This window comes from Spinacia oleracea, chromosome 1 (assembly GCF_020520425.1).
Source record: "Spinacia oleracea cultivar Varoflay chromosome 1, BTI_SOV_V1, whole genome shotgun sequence".
Taxonomy (NCBI): Eukaryota; Viridiplantae; Streptophyta; class Magnoliopsida; order Caryophyllales; family Amaranthaceae; genus Spinacia; species Spinacia oleracea.
The window spans coordinates 131689662-131708888 of record NC_079487.1 but is presented as its reverse complement, the minus strand read 5'-3'; positions in this window follow the sequence as shown (position 1 = coordinate 131708888).

The following is a 19227-nucleotide window of genomic DNA, read 5'->3' as shown; positions in this document are numbered from 1 at the left end:
AATGTAAGTAAAGTTTGGAACCTGAATTAGAGCATATAAATTTCAGGTCGCGCTCTAGGATGGCCAATAATAGTGACCTAGCTGCTGCTATTCGCCTCTTGGCGGAAAAACTAACCCAGGAAAGAACTGAGCGTCCCGATTCTGCAGGGGACATGTTTGAAAGGCTTGCGAAAGTTAAGCCACCATACTTTAAGGGGCAGGCAGACCCCACCTTCCTTGAAAACTGGATCAGGGAATTTGAGAAACTATTTGGGGCGGTAAACTGTCCCGAGCATATGAAAGTAGGCCAAGCTGTCCTCTACTTGAAAGATGAGGCCGACCTTTGGTGGAGGGAAAATGGGACTAGACTAAGCGCTGCTGAGGGATTCAATTGGGATTCTTTTATTGTTGCTTTGAGGGGGAAGTTTTACCCTCCTTTTATGAGGAAACAGAAAGCCCAGGAATTTATCAACCTTAGGATGGGGAATTTGACCATTGCTGAATACTACAGTAAGTTTATAGCCTTGTCGAGGTTTGCACCTGAGGTGGTAGCTACTGAGGAACTAAAGGCTCAGAGGTTTGAGCAAGGGTTAACCGATGAGATCCAACTGGGATTAGGCGGGGAAACCTTTACGTCCTTAGACATTGTTTATGGGAGAGCTGCTCATATCTATGGCCTTCAGACCAGGAGAGACAAAAAGAATATTGTTGTTGGGGATAAAAGGAAAGAGTTTAATGCTGGGGGAAGTCAGGGGAACTTCAAAAGGAATAGAAATGGTAATGGTAATGGTAAGTTCCAGGGAAGAAACAACCAGGGGAATAACTATAACAACAGAAACCAAACTGACAGAGTGTACCACTGCAAGAGGTGCAACAACAACCACCCTGGGAAGGATTGTAAGGGGGAATTGGTAATTTGCAACTATTGTCATAAGAAGGGACATAGGGAGTTTGAGTGCTTCACAAAGCAGAAGAGAGAGCAGAATGGTAGTGGGAGTAGTAACCAAGGGAAACCAGGCTTTAACCATTCAGGGAACCAAAGTTCGAAGCCTGCTGGAGCACCAAACAACCAGGGAAACCAAAACAAACCTGCCAATGGAAGCAACAATAACAACAAGGCTCCCGGAAAGCTGTTCGTAATGAGTAGAAATGAAGCTGAACGTTCTGCAGACGTAGTTTCGGGTACTTTCTCTATCAACTCCTTACCTGTTAAAACATTGTTTGATTCAGGGGCAACATATTCTTTTATTTCTACCTCTATTGTTAAAAATTTGAAGTTAGTAGATTTTGAGGCAATTGATTTACCTGTTAGTATGCCTAATGGTGCAACAATAAGGTGTACGAAATTATTTAAGAACTTGCCTTTGAAGATAAAAGATTGCACTTTTCCATCTAATTTGATAGAATTTAGTTTGGGGGACCTAGATGTGATTCTGGGGATGGATTGGCTAAGCTTATACAAGGCCAGGATAGATTGCGAGATTCAGAAAGTAAGCCTAAAGAACCCTACTGGGAAATCAATATCATATAGACGTTTTGGGAAGTCTAGGAACTTTGGGGTGATCTCCGCATTACAAGTGAGGAAACTGATCAATAAGGGGTGTGAACTATTTTTCTGTAGTGTCCAAGATGTGAGTAAGAAAGTTGGGGTAAAGATAGAGGATGTCCCAATCGTAAGAGAATTTGTAGATGTATTCCCGGATGAGATTCCGGGTATGCCACCGGCTAGAACCCTTGAATTTACCATAGAGTTAAATCCCGGAACTGCACCTATATCCAAAGCACCTTATAGGATGGCACCCCCAGAAATGAGTGAGTTAAAGACACAATTGCAGGATTTGTTCGACAAGGGGTACATTAGGCCTAGTGCATCACCATGGGGAGCTCCAGTATTGTTTGTCAAAAAGAAAGATGGGAGTATGCGGCTATGTATTGATTATAGGGAGTTGAACAACGTAACAATCAAAAACAAATATCCTTTGCCTAGGATAGATGACCTGTTTGACCAGTTGAACGGGGCAAGTGTATTCTCAAAGATTGATTTGCGTTCGGGATATCACCAATTGAGGGTAGCTGAAAAAGACATTCCTAAGACTGCATTTAGGACTCGTTATGGTCATTACGAGTTTACAGTAATGCCTTTTGGGTTAACCAATGCACCCGCCATCTTTATGGATCTGATGAATAGGATTTTCCATGAGTTCCTAGATAAGTTTGTGGTGGTATTCATTGATGATATTCTGATCTATTCGAGGAATGAAAAGGAACATGACGAACATTTGAGGGTTATCTTGGAGACGCTTAGGAAGAACCAGTTGTATGCAAAGTTCTCTAAGTGCGAGTTCCGTCTGGAAAAGGTAGCATTTTTGGGGCATTATGTGTCAAAGGAAGGAGTCTCTGTAGATCCTGCCAAGATTCAAGCTGTGAGTGAGTGGCCTACCCCGAAGAATGTGTCTGATATTCGGAGTTTCTTAGGTCTAGCTGGGTATTATAGGAGATTTGTGAGAGATTTCTCAAAAATAGCAAGACCCATGACCAACTTGATGAAGAAAGAATCAAAATTTGAGTGGAGCGAAAAATGTGAGGAAGCCTTCCAAATTCTCAAAGAACGTTTAACCTCAGCACCTGTTTTAACCTTGCCTGATGGGAATGAAGGGTTTGAGGTATATAGTGATGCGTCGAAGAATGGGTTGGGGTGTGTATTACAGCAAAATGGGAAGGTGATTGCGTATGCGTCGCGTCAATTAAAACCATATGAGGCTAATTACCCTACCCACGATCTAGAGCTAGCTGCGATTGTTTTCGCTTTGAAAATTTGGAGACATTACCTCTATGGGGCAACATGTAAGATCTTCACAGACCACAAAAGCCTAAAATACATTTTCACCCAGAAAGATCTCAACATGAGACAAAGAAGATGGTTAGAGTTGATCAAGGACTATGATTTGAACATCCAGTACCATGAGGGGAAAGCAAACGTAGTTGCCGATGCATTGAGTAGGAAATCTAGCCATAGTATGAATGTCTTGATAGTGCCTGAAGAGTTGTGTCGAGACATGCAGAGACTTAGCCTGGAAATAGTAAACCCTGGGGAAACCAAAGCAAAACTGAGTGCATTATCATTGGGGTTGTCTATATTCGAGGAGATTAGAGAAAGTCAAGCTGGGGATGAGTGCCTAGAGAGAATCAAAGAAAAGATGGGTCAAGGGAAAGAAGTAGATTTCAAGATTCATGAAGATGGTAGTTTGAGGTTCAAAGGGAGATGGTGCGTACCACAAAAGTGTGAAGAACTCAAGAGACGTCTTATGGATGAGGGGCATAATACTCCATATTCTGTGCACCCTGGGGGTGACAAGTTGTACAAAGACCTGAAACAAATCTATTGGTGGCCTAATATGAAACGGGAAGTTGCTGAGTTTGTGTCTAGATGCCTAACCTGTCAGAAAGTCAAAATAGACCACAAAAGACCCATGGGGAAAGTTCAACCTTTAGAAGTGCCTGGATGGAAGTGGGATTCCATTTCTATGGATTTTGTTACTGCCTTGCCTAGATCAAAGAACGGAAATGATACCATTTGGGTGATTGTGGATCGTCTAACAAAATCAGCCGTGTTTATTCCGATTAAAGAGACTTGGAAAAAGAAACAGCTTGCAAGGACATACATTAAGCATGTAGTGAGGTTGCATGGGGTCCCAACCGATATTATCTCAGACCGTGACTCAAGATTCCTCTCGAAATTTTGGCAAAAAGTCCAGTTGAACCTTGGGACAACTTTGAAAATGAGCACTGCTTTCCACCCTGCAACCGATGGTCAGACTGAGAGAACTAACCAAACTATGGAAGATATGTTGAGGGCTTGTGCAATTGACTTTAACGGTAGTTGGGAAGACCATCTAGACTTGATCGAATTTTCATACAACAATAGCTACCACGCAAGCATTAAGATGGCACCTTTTGAGGCACTATATGGGAGAAAATGTAGAAGTCCCACCTGCTGGAATGATTTCAGTGAAAATTTAGTCTTGGGAACGGAATTCATTGAAGAGACTGTCAAGAATGTGAAAATAATTCAGGCTAGAATTCAAGCTGCCCAGGATAGGCAAAAGAGTTATGCTGATTTGAAAAGAAGAGATGATGAGTTTGCAGTAGGTGATAAAGTGTTCTTGAAAGTATCACCAACCAAGGGTGTGATGAGATTTGGGAAAAAGGGCAAACTAAGTGCCAAGTATGTAGGCCCATATGAGATCCTGCAACGAATAGGGAAAGTAGCATACAAGTTAGCCTTGCCAATGGAATTTGAAAAGATGCACGACGTGTTTCACATTTCCCAACTAAAGCGCTATATCCATGACGAGCGTCATATCTTAGAGCCTGAGAGAATCCAGATTGATAGTAGCCTCACATACGAAGAAAGGCCTGTGAAAATTCTTGATAGAAAAGTGCGTAGTACACGCAATAAGGACGTCAGCATAGTGAAAGTGCTTTGGTCGAACCACGAGTACGAAGAGGCAACGTGGGAAGCCGAAGATGACATGAAGATCAAGTATCCAGAGTTATTTTCTGAGGTGAGTTACGAGGGCGTAACTCGTTTTCTTTAAGGGGGTAGAATGCGATAGAAATTCGCGCTTTTTACCTATTTTTATGATATTTTATGCATTTTATGCTTATTTCTAGCAACCTTTACATGTTGATGCCAGTAAATAGACCTTCCGCATAAGAAAATGTGTTCTTGAGTATTGCAAGTAACGCTTGGTTGGCAAAAGAGTGCACAAGAGTGGCACAAAGTACGAGTACAATTAGAATAAGTTGTGAAGTTTGGAAAAAAAAAAAAAAAAATGTGAATTTTCGTGTCAAGTTTCGGGACGAAACTTCTTTTAAGAGGGGTAGATTGTAATCCCCCGTAATTTTATTATATTTTAATTATATACTTTAACGTATATTTAATATATTTAAATGTAAATTTACGAATTTTAGAAATGAATATGTAATTGAAATATAATTATGTTATTACATTTTGAATATTTTAAATGATTTACGAAATCAAATGTATTTTTGAATTTTACGTTGAAACGAATTCGGATTTTGAAATCACGTTCTATTGGAATTAGAAAGCAAATCCTAAATACTATTCCTAGCCCAATTGGGCAAAGCCCAAACCAACAAAACCCATGTGACCATACTCCTTTCTCTTTTCTAATTCATGTAAAACAAAAATAAAACCCTATTCTCTTTCTCCTTCCTCATTCACGTGAAACATCAACAAAAAAAAAAGAAAAAAAAGAAACAAAGCTCTGCTCTTCGACACAGCAGCCCCAGCAACCACCTCCTCGCCGCGGCTCCTCCCTCGACGCCGGTGAGTCCTTCTCCCTCTCATTCGATCTCTCCTCCCCTTGTTCTTTCTTTCTTTTCTTTTCGTTCCTTTTCCCTCTGTTTCGTAGCTTAGCCTTGTCAATTTCGCAGCACCACCGCGCCCAGCCACCGTCGCCGTGAATTTCTGCCGCGCCCAGCCACCGTCGCCGGCGAACACCCCTGCCGTGAGCCACCGCCGTCCAGCCCTTCTCTCTCTCCTTAATCCTTGGTTATTTCTTAAACCCTAAGTAACTAATTATTTTAAATTAAAGCTTGTTAATTTAGATTATGTTCTTAAATTAAATTTGTAATTTTTATGGTAAATATGATTTTCAGATTTGATGTTGAGATTAAAAAACGAATTAATTTTCAGTTTTGATTAATTAAATATTGAGTTAGGGTTTATTCATGATGTATTAGTTTGAATTAAGTTTCTTGAATTAAAGTTAGGAGTCTTGTGGTTTAAGTTATAAATTTCAGATTTTTGCAAATTATATAATAAAGTTATTAATTTTCAGATTATCAAATTACTTTGAAATATTAATTTGGATTGTTTAAAGTACGAAATTCAAGGTTTTTATGAGTTTTAATCATGATAGGTTGAGTATGGATTATTGAATTGGTTGTTTTGAGATACTAGGAACGTAGATTGACCTTGGTGAAGCTTTTCAAATGAATTAATGTTGCTGAAAATTTAGAGTACGATGTTTGCAAAGTTTTCAACGAATTTCAATCACTGGTTCAATAACTATGATGCTAGGAAATCAAATGTTTAAGTTTTGATATTGGGGAGAGCTCTAAATATGTTTAGGATGCATTTAGAATGCTTTATTATGGTTACCAATGATTAGAAATTGATTGGTATTACTCGTTGGTTGTTTTAGGCGGAGAATTCTCTTTAGGCGACTTTTGAAAGTGTTAAGGTGGCCTATCAGTTTGTTTACACAAGGTACGTACATACCTGTGTGCTTGGAATGTGTGCTAATTGATGAAACCATGTTGAATCTTGTTGTTGAACTTGGTTATGTTGATATTATTGTTGAACTTGGTTATGTTGATATTATTGTTGAACTTGGTGATGTTGATATTATGGACGAACTGGGTTATATTGAATGTGCATGTTTAATATTGTTGGACAAACTTATTGAACTTATTTTGCACTATAAGAACTGTAACATGTTGGTATGGATGTTTGATACAAACATGTTGGTTGGGAACACTAGATTATTCTATATGATTGGGTTGGATCAATTGGTTGTCGTTCCCTTTCTATCTTTTCACTACTTTATAAGGGCGGAGGACCTTGTTTAGTAAGTTGAAACTTTATGCCTATATACAGGGTTGCTCATGGTTAAAGGAAAGGTTGGTTAAGTTGGAATGAGTCTTGATTGATGCTTTTTATGATCACTTACTTAATTCCAAGATAAAAACAGTTGTGAACAAATGTGAATTGTCTGTCTTATGTAATGGTTGAGTCATAACGGAATCTCAATTTGTAAATCATGTAAAGTGAAACTGAATAGCAATAGCTTTAGACTGTGCACGTCTGAAGTGACGGACAAACAGGAGTTGGGGTTCATGGTGGTAGCCCATGGCCTTTTCTGGGACCGGATTGATCACCGTGTCCTATTTTTATTTAAACGTTCCTCGATATCGCAGGTCACTGAGGTTACGGAGTCGCGCCCGTACCTCGTCTTCCTTAGTGAAGACTTCTGGATGGTCAACTCGGTCCATTGTCTATTTCAACTAAAATAATATTATGGTTATTAAGCCTAGCTTAGTCTAGTCAAGTATAATCGTCAATTTATTATGTTTCGTCTGTCCTTACTTATACTTATTAGTATCATGTTAGGGTTGTTGGTTTGATAGTATCATGCTAGGATTGTTGTTGTTTTAGTATGTAGTACTCAGCTTTGCTGATTACGTGCTTTGTTTGTGTGTGTTGATCATGGCTATGCCTTATTGATCCTGTGATGACCCATCTTTGGTGAGCAGTCTCTAAGGATCAATAAGCGTTGCCCATCTACAGGTTTGAAGATGATGCATCATTGGGATCGGGATTAGAGAGCTTGTAGTTCTGTTCGTTTAATTAAGTGATTTAATTTGTTAACTTGGATTTGAAATTTGTCGCACTATTCGTATTTCCTTAATTCAGTTAATTGGTTTGGACCTAATATGTAATAGACTATTTATGAACCTAAAAGTTAGTTTTATGTTTTCCGCTGCAAAATTCTGAATAAGCCGTAACGTTTTCACACGGGCGATAATACTTTGATAATTCCCTACAGTTATATTTAAAAAGAGGTTATTTTAGAAAATGGGAATTGTCGGGGTGTTACAAAAAATGTTATAGTTGTTGCATGAACCGACAGTTTTTGAAGTGTCAAAAGTAATTAGTAGTAATCATTTCTTAAAGGTGTAGTTAAATTAAAGGTGATGGAAGTTCGTTAAAAGTGCTAATAGCTACTCCGTATCCATTAATTTAAGGGGAGAGCTAGTTGCATAATTGGTTTGAGCTGTTTTTGTTATGGATTTTATTTTTGCTGGTAAAGGGGGCCCTAGTGCCCGTAGTGGGTCTAAAACTAATCTCTCATGTTTCTGTTTCAGTAATACAAAGGAGTACGACCAAAAATTGATGTCACCATGGACTATGGTTATATACTAGGTTCATGTTCATATTTAAGAAGTAGACCTTATATGTCTCACCCTTTTTATTTGTATTTCAAATTTGAAAAGTATATCAGTAATGAAAAAGGGTGAGACATGTAAAAGCACATTCGTAATAAGTTTGTGGATGTCAAGTAACTTAGCTGGTAAATTCTTAAATGTGTGGTACCTAATAACTGAGTTCAAATCTTGTCTACATCACTTATCGTCTTGCATTTTGTGGCTCTCTCTACACTTAAAAAAAAAAAAAAAAAAAAAAAAAACCCATTCGGAATGAGTTTTCTCTCTACTTCTTTTCAGTCATTATGTTGATCAGTTAAGCCTTCACTCTCATAAAAATAAAATGACACGAATGGGCATTTGCATGAGAAGCGAATTAGAGATGTATTTATAAATTAAACTTCTAAGTTCTAACTATTATTAGCTGAAATTTTTGGTTGATTTTAGTTTCCTTCCAAAGTATATATGGAAGATTTTATATCGATGTACTAAACCGATTAATCATCAGCGAGTTAGGATTTAGCATAAAATCAAATATAGTAGAAGTCATATCACAATAACGAAGAAAAAACGAATCAGTTCTTGACCTAATGGTTAATATTAAGGCTTGAATATAATACTTCGTATGTTACAAATTTGAAACCACTCTTCCCAATTACTTAGTGTCATTTATATTGTCCTTATATATTTCATTCAGTCATTTGCACCTTTAAATAAAAAGGTTTTGCAAGCAAGAAATTGCAATTCATAAAGCAACGTGTGTGTGGTAGCCAGACCAATTACGGAGTATAACATAACATATTCAACGAGGCCCGTCAACGAGTTATTCAAGATATTAACTTATTAAGATTGTGGACTATATAGAACATGGGCCTAACGTAATCAATGGAAAGGAAATTATGGGCCTTCGAAGGTTCAGAACCCTCAAGGCCTCAAAGCTTATAAAGGCCCGAGAACACTAAATATTTCCTTTACACCCATCCTTAGTCATCGACTCCAAATCTAAGAGCAAAATTAAGGGGGTCTTATGTTAAGAATTTTCTCATATGTCATGTCAGCTTTCCACTAATATTTAATCATTCATATTTAGTACTTCACCCCTTAAACTCATTTAAAGCATATCAAATAATATAACATTTTAATTAATTTATTTTTTAAACTCACATATTGAGTCTTAAGTTGAGTCTTAGTTTTTCAAGACTCGATTTAAGACTTTGTTAAGACTAACCCACTTCAATGCTTCAAATTGATATGTCTCATCTTAAGACTAGTTGAATCATATACCATGTCAGCAAAATTCATGTCTTAAGACTTGGCGCTGATGTTGCTCTAACATCCCGCATTTTGTATCTCACGGTTGTTTGTTCTAATTATTTTGACGTATTTCAGAAAAAATAAGTCAGAAAAAATAACATTAAAAAGAATGAGTTCTTTCCCAGGCAATATACACAAATTAGAACTCGTTTCTATATAACTAGTTATTTGTATATAACTCGTTTTGAATCTAATTTAATTTGTTACATTACAATATATCTTGCTTTGAGTATGCTTTAATAAATTTTAGAATGTAAGGATTACTAACTCGTAAAAGTACTGACTAATTAGTGATGTGATCGAGACTATTAATAAATGGTTCAGATAATTTTTCTCATTATATTAACTTAATATAATTGTGCACGTACAAGAAACAACAAAATGAATTATGGCATAATGGTTAAAATATGTGCCTAACAAATGAGAGATCACATGTTTGAAACCTAGCCTAAGTACGTATACATCGTCTATGGTTTTTCTTCACCTTTTTACACAAGAACGACGTAGTACTTTTGTATACGGAGTAATGTATAAATGTGAAATAATGCAAGTCTAAAACATCTTTTTTTGTGCACCATCTACTAGAATACTTCTAGTGGAAAAATATATTCAAGAAAGTTTTAATTGATTTCAAGCACAAAAATGCAAATACTATTGACAAGAATATCCTTTTAAGTAGTACGACCTGTAACAAATATTTTCCAATAGGCACACCTTACCATATCACTATCAAATGCTGATAATCCTACCCAAAATGAACTTTTTACTAAACAAAAAACTATACGATAAATAGTACGAAGTATATATGGAGTATTTATGTGGTATTTCAGTCTCTTCTATTTGGGAAGTTATGAGTTCTACTTTTAACTTTTTCATACCTCCGATTTTGAAAACTTTTTCTACTTCACTTTTTCATACCTCCAATTTTGAAAACTTTTTCTACTTAACCTTTCCATAACTCCGATTTCGAAAACTTGGCTCAGTCAATGATCCTTCATAGGCAACAACCAAGAAACTAATTGCCCAAAAAAAAAAAAAAATTTATTCCCTTTGTCCTTTTTATGTTTTGTGCTAGGTTTACGGAACCCCCTTATCCGGAAAAGAGAGGTCATTTCCATGGTGCACTCGAAGTTTTCATTCTTCAAAGTGAATAGGAATTACCTTTCATAAGTTTCATTTGCACTAAATGTGTAAAAAAAAAGCATAGTTTAAAAGCTTCGTTTTAGCGACTACATACCAAAAAGCTTCGCTAAGCGACTTAATTGCCTAGGATTCATTGTTTTCCGAGTTCGCAACAAAAATCAAGAGTTGACTGGATCAAATTTGGAAGTTTACTACTCCCTTCGTTTTTTTTGTTTGTTACGTTGGACTTTTGCACGTTTATTAACGTATAATAAAGATTCTTTTGCTTTTTTATTAAAAAAATAAACCCAAGTAAAACTTCAATCCATTAATCATTACAATAAGTCAATAACCAATAAGATTGTTTTATTCATCAAAATAAACCAATAATACAAAAGCACAAAAATTGCTAACTTAACATACTTGTAAAGAAATTTAATGAGTTGAAAAAATTGGACCAATTAAAATTAAAAGTTGGCACAAAAAATGATAGTATAATAGATTTATAAAAGGAAATATTCTCCCATTTAACCAACATTGTGAAACACCCTAAAAGGAATACGTAACAAACAAAAAGAAACGGAGGGAGTAAAAGCTCTGGAGGATGGAATCCGAAGGATTTAGGTAGTACAATTGGTATCATGCAGTCATGCAAGCTATATTTTGATGTATTTAGCAATAAAGATTTCTCCTTTTTGTATTTAAACAATGCAAATTACGGTTATTGATAATATTTTCACTTTTATCTAAAATATGACATTAGGATCAATAGCGTAAAAGATTTAATGTCCCGATGAATTTGATTGATTAAAATAATCACTTGTACAATTTTTGAAAGAAGATTAAGCACATTTATGCTATAATATAAAAGTAAATATTCTAAACATCAAAATTAAAATGAGACACATAAGACCAAATTCGTGAAAAATAAAAAAGAACGGATGAAGTACTTTCATGCAAATAAAAGCCCCATTCTTTTAAATTTAATAAAACATCTTTATCATGGCTTATAAAAAATACTATATGTACTGGAGTTATATTTTGATGTAAAACACAATGGTTCATACAAAATTCAATCTCAAATTTTAAATGTATCGTTTAAGAAACTCTAACCAACTAAACTAGTTACTCCGTATCATTCACACAAGCTAAAACGGGTGGCTCAGTGGCTGTGCGAGGTCTCACTCCAATGGTTGGCTTTTCTCTACAAGTTTCCCGTACATTTTCTGTCTGATATGAAGTCGTTGCTTAATCATATCAGTGGTACTCCCTCCGTATTTATTTAAGAGATACACTTGGGCGGACACGGGTATTAAGAAAAAGAATTGAATGAAATAAAGTAATAAAACAAGTGGGGTTGAATAGATATTTTAATAAGAAAAACAAGTGGGGACCATGTCATTTTAGGGAGTGAGGGATGGGGGTGGGGGGTAGATATATTATTTAATTAGATGGTGGGGTTGACAAGTTACTAAAAATGGCAAGTGTATCTCTTAAATAAATACGGCCAGAAAACGCAAGTATATCCCTTAAATATATACAGATGGAGTACTATGTTTTTCTAAACTTGAGAAATTGACTGATGCGGTGAACCTGATGATCCATGACAACTTCAAATATTAGCTGTTAATTTACTGATTCAAACAAAAAAAGTAAAAAAAATTAAAAGGAAAGATATAATAAAAGTTAGGATAATCTTCTCTCAAGATTATATCCTATCTTATTTAAAGATATAAAATAAGAAAATTTACTATATATGTATGGGTCAATTTCTTGGTGCGTCTGTATGCGATGACCTAAGGCGGCAACATAATCAGCTGCGCGATTGGCTTCTACTGGTTCAAATAAAAGTATCGAGAAAGTGAAAGTTGTGAAATGCGAAGTCCTACCTCCATTCCTAGTTTACACTTACTATTTACACGGACTCTAATATAATGTTTAACCACTAATTAATCTATATATCCATTTCGTATGTGAAATATATTTTTTTAAAAAGTTGATATATATTATAAAAATATATACCGTGAGGAATTTAACAATTTGCAAGTTATCACGTGATAACAGTTTGAGGTATATAATAGTGAGAACTTACGTTTAAATTTTTAATACTTTGGACACGTATTTCAAAGCATAAAGAATTTTCAGGATATATTTAAGGTCCGTATGTAAATTAATACATCGTCGTTGACTAAAAGATAAAGTGATTTACTTTGTTCTTGATAAAGATTTAATTTTAAGTAGCTAGAGAGGACGACTAATCACTACAAGAATTTATATCTTTAACGACAAGCTAGTTACGACGGGTCAAAAATCCCGTCGCAAAAGCCTTTTTTTTAACGGGGCTAACAACCAAACAAAGACAGGAACAACCGTTGCAAATGTCTTTTACGACGGGTTAACGACAAGATTTTCCATTAACGACGACCCCCTTTTATTACTAGTTCGCGACAGGAAATCCCGTTATTAATCAACGATTATTGGCCTTTAATGACGGGATTTCCCGTCGTTAATGGTACATTTTTTTATAGTGAATATCTAAAATTGTTGCTTCCTTATTCTACTTATGATCTATTAGTGTTAAATGTTAATGGTCCTTATTGTTCAAGGTAGAACAATTAATCATTATGAACATGTGGGAACGTTCCAGTTAAAGAATTTGTATCTTTAACGACAATCTAATTATGACGAGTCAAAAATCCCGTCGCAAATCCCTTTTGCGACGGGATAACAACCCAACAAAGACGGGAACAACCGTCGCAAATGTCTTTTACGACGGGTTAACGACGGGATTCCATTAACGATGGCCTCCTTTTATGACGGGTTCGCGACAAGAAATTTCATCATTAATCAACGATTATTGGCCTTTAGCTACATAATTTCCCGTCGTTAATGGTACAATTTTTTGTATTGATTCAACCATATGAAAATAACTATTAGGATGATAACTCAAGTCCTACCTGGAAAGGATATGGAAGAGTTACATTTCTTATATATGTCCACCTTACTCCATCAGTATGAGAGACCGGCCTTTTAGAAAAGTGCCTAAAAACAAATCAGTGTTGGTTAGATTTAAAGCGGACGATATCATATTAATGTGAAAAAAATGTGGCATGCGGCCCAACAAGTGGGGCGTTCTGTGCCAATAACAACATGTAATTTTGTACACCCTCCGTCCCAAAATACTTGCCTCATTTCTATAAATGACCATATTTTTCTAATTTTATATTGTTTCTCTTACTTAACTAAGGTTTCACTTGTATTCCTAATATCTAAAACAACGTATAAAAAAATCGAAGGTCCGACATATTTTCCACTAACGCTACAAAAAGTTATACCATTAACGACGGGAAATCCCGTCGCTTAAGGTCAATAATTGTTGATTAATGACGGGATTTCCTGTCGTGAACCCGTCATGAAAGGGGGCCGGCGTTAATGGAAAATCCAGTCGTTAACCCGTTGTAAAAGACATTTGCGACGGTTGTTCCCGTCTTTGTTTGGTTGTTAGCCCCGTCGCAAAAGGCTTTTACGAGGGGATATTTGACCCATCATAATTAGGTTGTCGTTGAAGATACAAATTAGTGTAATGTAACTATATTAAAAAAAATTATATCAACTACCATCTAATTAAATAATAAAGTCAATTAAATTGACTTAAACTTTGTGTTGTCAAGGTGGGACGAGTATTTTGAGACGGCGGAATATCGAGTATTTTCTATTGTTATGAGTATCTTGTTCAGACAATTACGTGATTATAGTTAAGCATGTTGGCCAATTTTCTAATGTTATGTGCCACTGGCTCAAATGCATCAATCTCGTCATACATTATAAAAAATTAATAAATAATAAAAAAACTCAATTGCTCAATAGGTGGGTAGCAGTTTCTCTATTAATCCATGAACTATTTGAAATAAGCTTCGAAATTAATTACTATACAGTAAGTTTATGGCTCAATAAGAGCTTAATTTCAATAAACTATAATAAAAAAAAATTGCTAACTTATAATTAAAATAAATAAATAAATAAATAAATAAGGAGCACTAAATCAAGTTGCCTACTTGAACTTCCTGACCTTGGACCCATCACCCATGTTGGGCATATACAATGGATTTGGAACCCATTATTAATTTACAATATATTTTATACGAATATTCCCGATATTTAAATGCAATTAAAAAAACAAAAAAAAGTGTAATTGAAGTTAGACAGTTGCAATTTTGGATAAATAATCTTTGTTTTAATGTTTTATAATCAACTAGGATTGGACAACGTAACGTTACTGGCACAAGCCAATCTCATATTTAGATCACCTAATTCAATATTTCAATTCATGCAAAATTTTGCATTTCTCTTGTCTCATTTAAGGTTCTTCCACTTGATCAGCTCGATCCATGGCTTCATCCAAAAAAATCATCCAAAAAATTGAAATTTAAGCGCCAAAGCCAAATTCCCATATTAAAAAACAAAAAAAAAAAACAAAAAAAATTGAACCGCCAAATCCTATGGAGTTCTCGAGTTGTAGCCAATGAACTACACCCGCCAATTTAATTGTGTGCATTAGAGTGATGTCTGATTATAAATTCTAAAGTTTGCCTTGTAAATTAGACCATATTTTGCTCATTTATATCGTCCACATGCGCAAATGTGGGAAAAAATAATTTGTATACCTTGCTGTAAATACGGAGTATAATACCTTTAAAATTGACAATTTAATTCATCAGCTAATAGCACGATTAGCGTTAGTCTGAGCAATAGTCTGAGCAATAGTGTTATTTTGAATATTAACGTAAGACCTCTTAGTTAAGTGTGAGACTATGACAGTAGTCTGAGCAAAAGTCTTGAAATATCAAGACTCTACTAAAGACGTTTAAACAATAAATTCTATCTCGATTATTTTTTAATCTTTTTACTTTACTGTTTTCACAAGTTTGAAAAGACTCGGACTAGCGGTAATCTTACAGTAATACCGAAAAAGTCCAATTACAGTCAGTTCTCATGCTTGTATGTACCTATATATCAACCCACAATTTATTTATTTTATAGAAAAATAGGGATGGGCAAAATAACTGATGCATATACGCAGTAGTCCGTATAGCGATACCATGAAAATATTAGCAAAAGATGTTGAAATAATGACATGCATAGCCTCAACTTGCATGACAATAATAGTTGTGCACCATACTCTAATCATCTGATATTGTACACATCAATGTTTCATCAAGCTTATCTTTAATTCATGTCTTTCTAAAATTAGAATATTGTTTTTTTTTTTTTTGAGCGAAGAATATTGTTTTTAAATTAAAATAAAGTATTTTTTACTACTTTTTTTTAGAAGGTAAGTTAAATGACCTTATTGAAAATTAAAATAGAAAAATAAAAATTGTCCCCACTCCCTCGTAAAGCTACCTAGAACTCCATTGACCTCATGTTCTCAATAAAACAATAATCTTTTGAGTTTCATCAATCAAATAAAACATTTTGTAAGCTAGCCGTAAAGCCTTAATTGAAGGGACTATATGTGGCTACATATGTCATGAAAAATAAATTATGTTAATATTTAGACATAATAATAAGTTCGGACAAAATTAAATCAATTTAGTCCATATAAGAATAATTTAAGAAATCGAAGTATAATTTACGACTAGAATATTTTATAAATTTAAATTAGATCATCTATTTTTATATACTAAAAGAGACACCAGGAATGACACATGTCACTTCCTGGTGCAATTTTTTCCCGCCAAAAGCCTATTTCCTAAAATATATCTTATTTATTTATTTATTTAGTTTTTAACAGTTTTTATAAATGATTTATGTATGGAAATAAAATATTGGCTTACTAAATAAGACAATAATGAATACCACATAATAACTTGCTTAACATTATATTGAAATATTTTTGTCAAATTTGTATATCAATATCAAATTAGCATATTATACATATAAAATATGTAATACGTAAAGTTTCACATCAAATGATTAAATATGAATATGTTCAAAATTTATTAATTATGCATTATGTTTAAGAGAAGAAATATTTTATAAAAAATATGGTCAAACAATAATTTTAAAATATCCGTGTATGCACGGGACATAATCTAGTTTGAACTAAATTTAGATAAGTTAATCTGAATGAATAATTAAGAAATAAAATAAAGAGGAATCTAATCTAACACGTACTCCGTAATTCCGTATTGGTGAATGCGGAAGGTGGGTTTCGAAGGCACGGAGTAAAAAAGCTTTAGCAACCGCCAATCCCCGTCGGCCTCATTCTTAAACAGGGCTTGGGCAATTTTCTGGGTTATTACTGTAGTAAAAATTGTTACTGTTTTAATGACTCTATTTGACCTTAAAATCTGATGATCAATGGCTTGATACCTGACCGGGAGTGGGCCCATCTTATTCCCTTTCTTTTTCGTTGTTGTTACCAATTCTTGTCGTCTTTCCTTTCTATATCTTCAATTCCAAATTTACAGCAGATTTTGGTGCATGCACTTTTGCTTTTCAATTTTCCTTTTCCGTTTTTACCCTTCATCGTAAAAAACAAGTAGTGTAAAAAGTTAATTATGTGAATAGTGCAAAAAGTAAACTGGGTCGAGTTAATTATGTAAATAGTACAAAAAGTCCAATTGTAATCTTTATATACGTGCGAAATTATATACCAAGTATATATACTTCCTCCGTATTCAAATAAAAGATATACTTACTATTTTTAGCCGAATTTAAATAGGAGATACACTTACTATTTTTAGTAACTTATTAACCTCACCATCTAATTAAATAATATAGTTAATTTACCCTATGACCCAATAACACATTAAACAATTAATTTCATAAACCCCCACCCCACACCCCTTCAAAATTTAATGGTTCCCACTTATTAATTTGATTAAAATATTTACCTCAACTCCACTTGCTTTATTATTTTATTTCATTCAACAATTTTTCCTTAATACTCGTGTCCGGCCAAGTGTATCTGCTATTTAAATACGGAGGGAGTATATAAAAATTAAAATTGTGTTATTACAATTAATAACCATAAACAATAGGCAAGAAAAACTATTTACAAAGTGCATCTAAAGAAAGATCAGACATCACCAATCTCAACATGAACCAAACATGTAAATAGTAAAAAAAATGTAAACACATGCCCTTACTTGACAAAAAATCAAAATTGTGTTAACAATGTACACAATTAAGGTAAATGTATAATGTGTTTGACTTTTAATATTTTGCTCGCAGTATATTTTCTAAACACGTGCTCTTCTTCGCCTAATCGATTTACAACACATAACTAAAACAATAAGAATATTATGGATTAAAATATTCCATTGGTGTAGGTAGCACCCACCAAAAAACTTTGGTTCCAAAGGTTGAAAATTCTTTTCCATGAGCCGATTACATCTATTAGGCTATATAAACGTAAACCAGAAGGGTATTTAGTTATAATAAATTGAAACCTGTTGAAATACTTATTTTATTTCAATAGCCTAGCAGCCTAAAAAAATCAGATATTAGTTTTGACCCTCAATCTTGCGTATCTTGATGTTCGTTTTCGTCTAATATAGAGCTTTATAACTATTCATTATTTTACCCACATTATTAATCCACTTTACTACTATATTTTTTGTTTGTCCTGCATCTTTAGTACTTCTGCTTATCTTGAATAATAACGGTGATATTTCTGATATTTTCTTCTTTTCCACGATTTCACGTATTTAACTCCCAGTTTTCCTCCTACTCCCTTATCTTCCATGAATTCACATAATTTTTCCTGTCATAATTTATAAAATTCATTAACATTACATAGAGGATGGTGAAAGAGTTAAAGAAAATCTCAGATGGAGTGTAAAAAATGGAGGGAAAATGAATTGGTTGGACCTACAAACAATTTCATTTATTTTTTTGTTTCTATGTGGTGAAAATCATGGTTTAAACTTTTTTTTTATGTGGTAAAATACAAATTTAATTTTGTAGGTGATATAAAATAATTTTTCAATTTTTATAAGTGGTAAAAATAATAATTTATGTTTCTCTTTTTTATTCTGTAATTGTTACTAATAGGTGTCTAAAGTCAAAATTAATCTTGCTACGGAGCATATGACTTGCATGACGATTGATTGTTGGTTGTTATCTTTGTTGACTGATTCACTTGAGTCACTTGATTAGTTTTTTTAAGGGGGTTTACTTCACTAGTTTGATCGATTGCTTGTATTGTGTTTTTTTTCCTACCTTGTTGAGTAGTCCGTATTTTTTTAATGGAGTATGGAGTATATGCTTGCTTAATCGATTGTTTGATATTGTTATAGCCTTATTGGTTGTTTAAACGTATTTTAATAACAATAAAAAGGCAACGAAAAGTAATTTAATCAATCAATTTCTTCAAGTTTTCATGAAAGAATGTACATATTAAAATAAAATATAATAAAAGAATATTATCATATATTAAGCTCGATCTTGGAACATTGTGTCTAGAACAACTAGTGCCTAATTATGGCTTATGACGATGCTTAAAAGTCTTACCACATTGTTTTACCACGACCTTTGAAGAAGTTGAAACAATATATCTTGACAGTCAAATGCATAATCCTTTTTGACAAAGGGTTGGTAAACATGTTAAATGATCAAGTACTTTGTATTCCATATCGTCAATTGTGACACAATGCTTACTTTTTACTGTATTTATTTATTTTATTATAGAATTCACTTTTTAAATTATTTTTTGACCATGGTATATATTTCAACCGGCTTCACAATATAAATTTACGAAGTATTAATTAGTAAATTAATTAGACATTG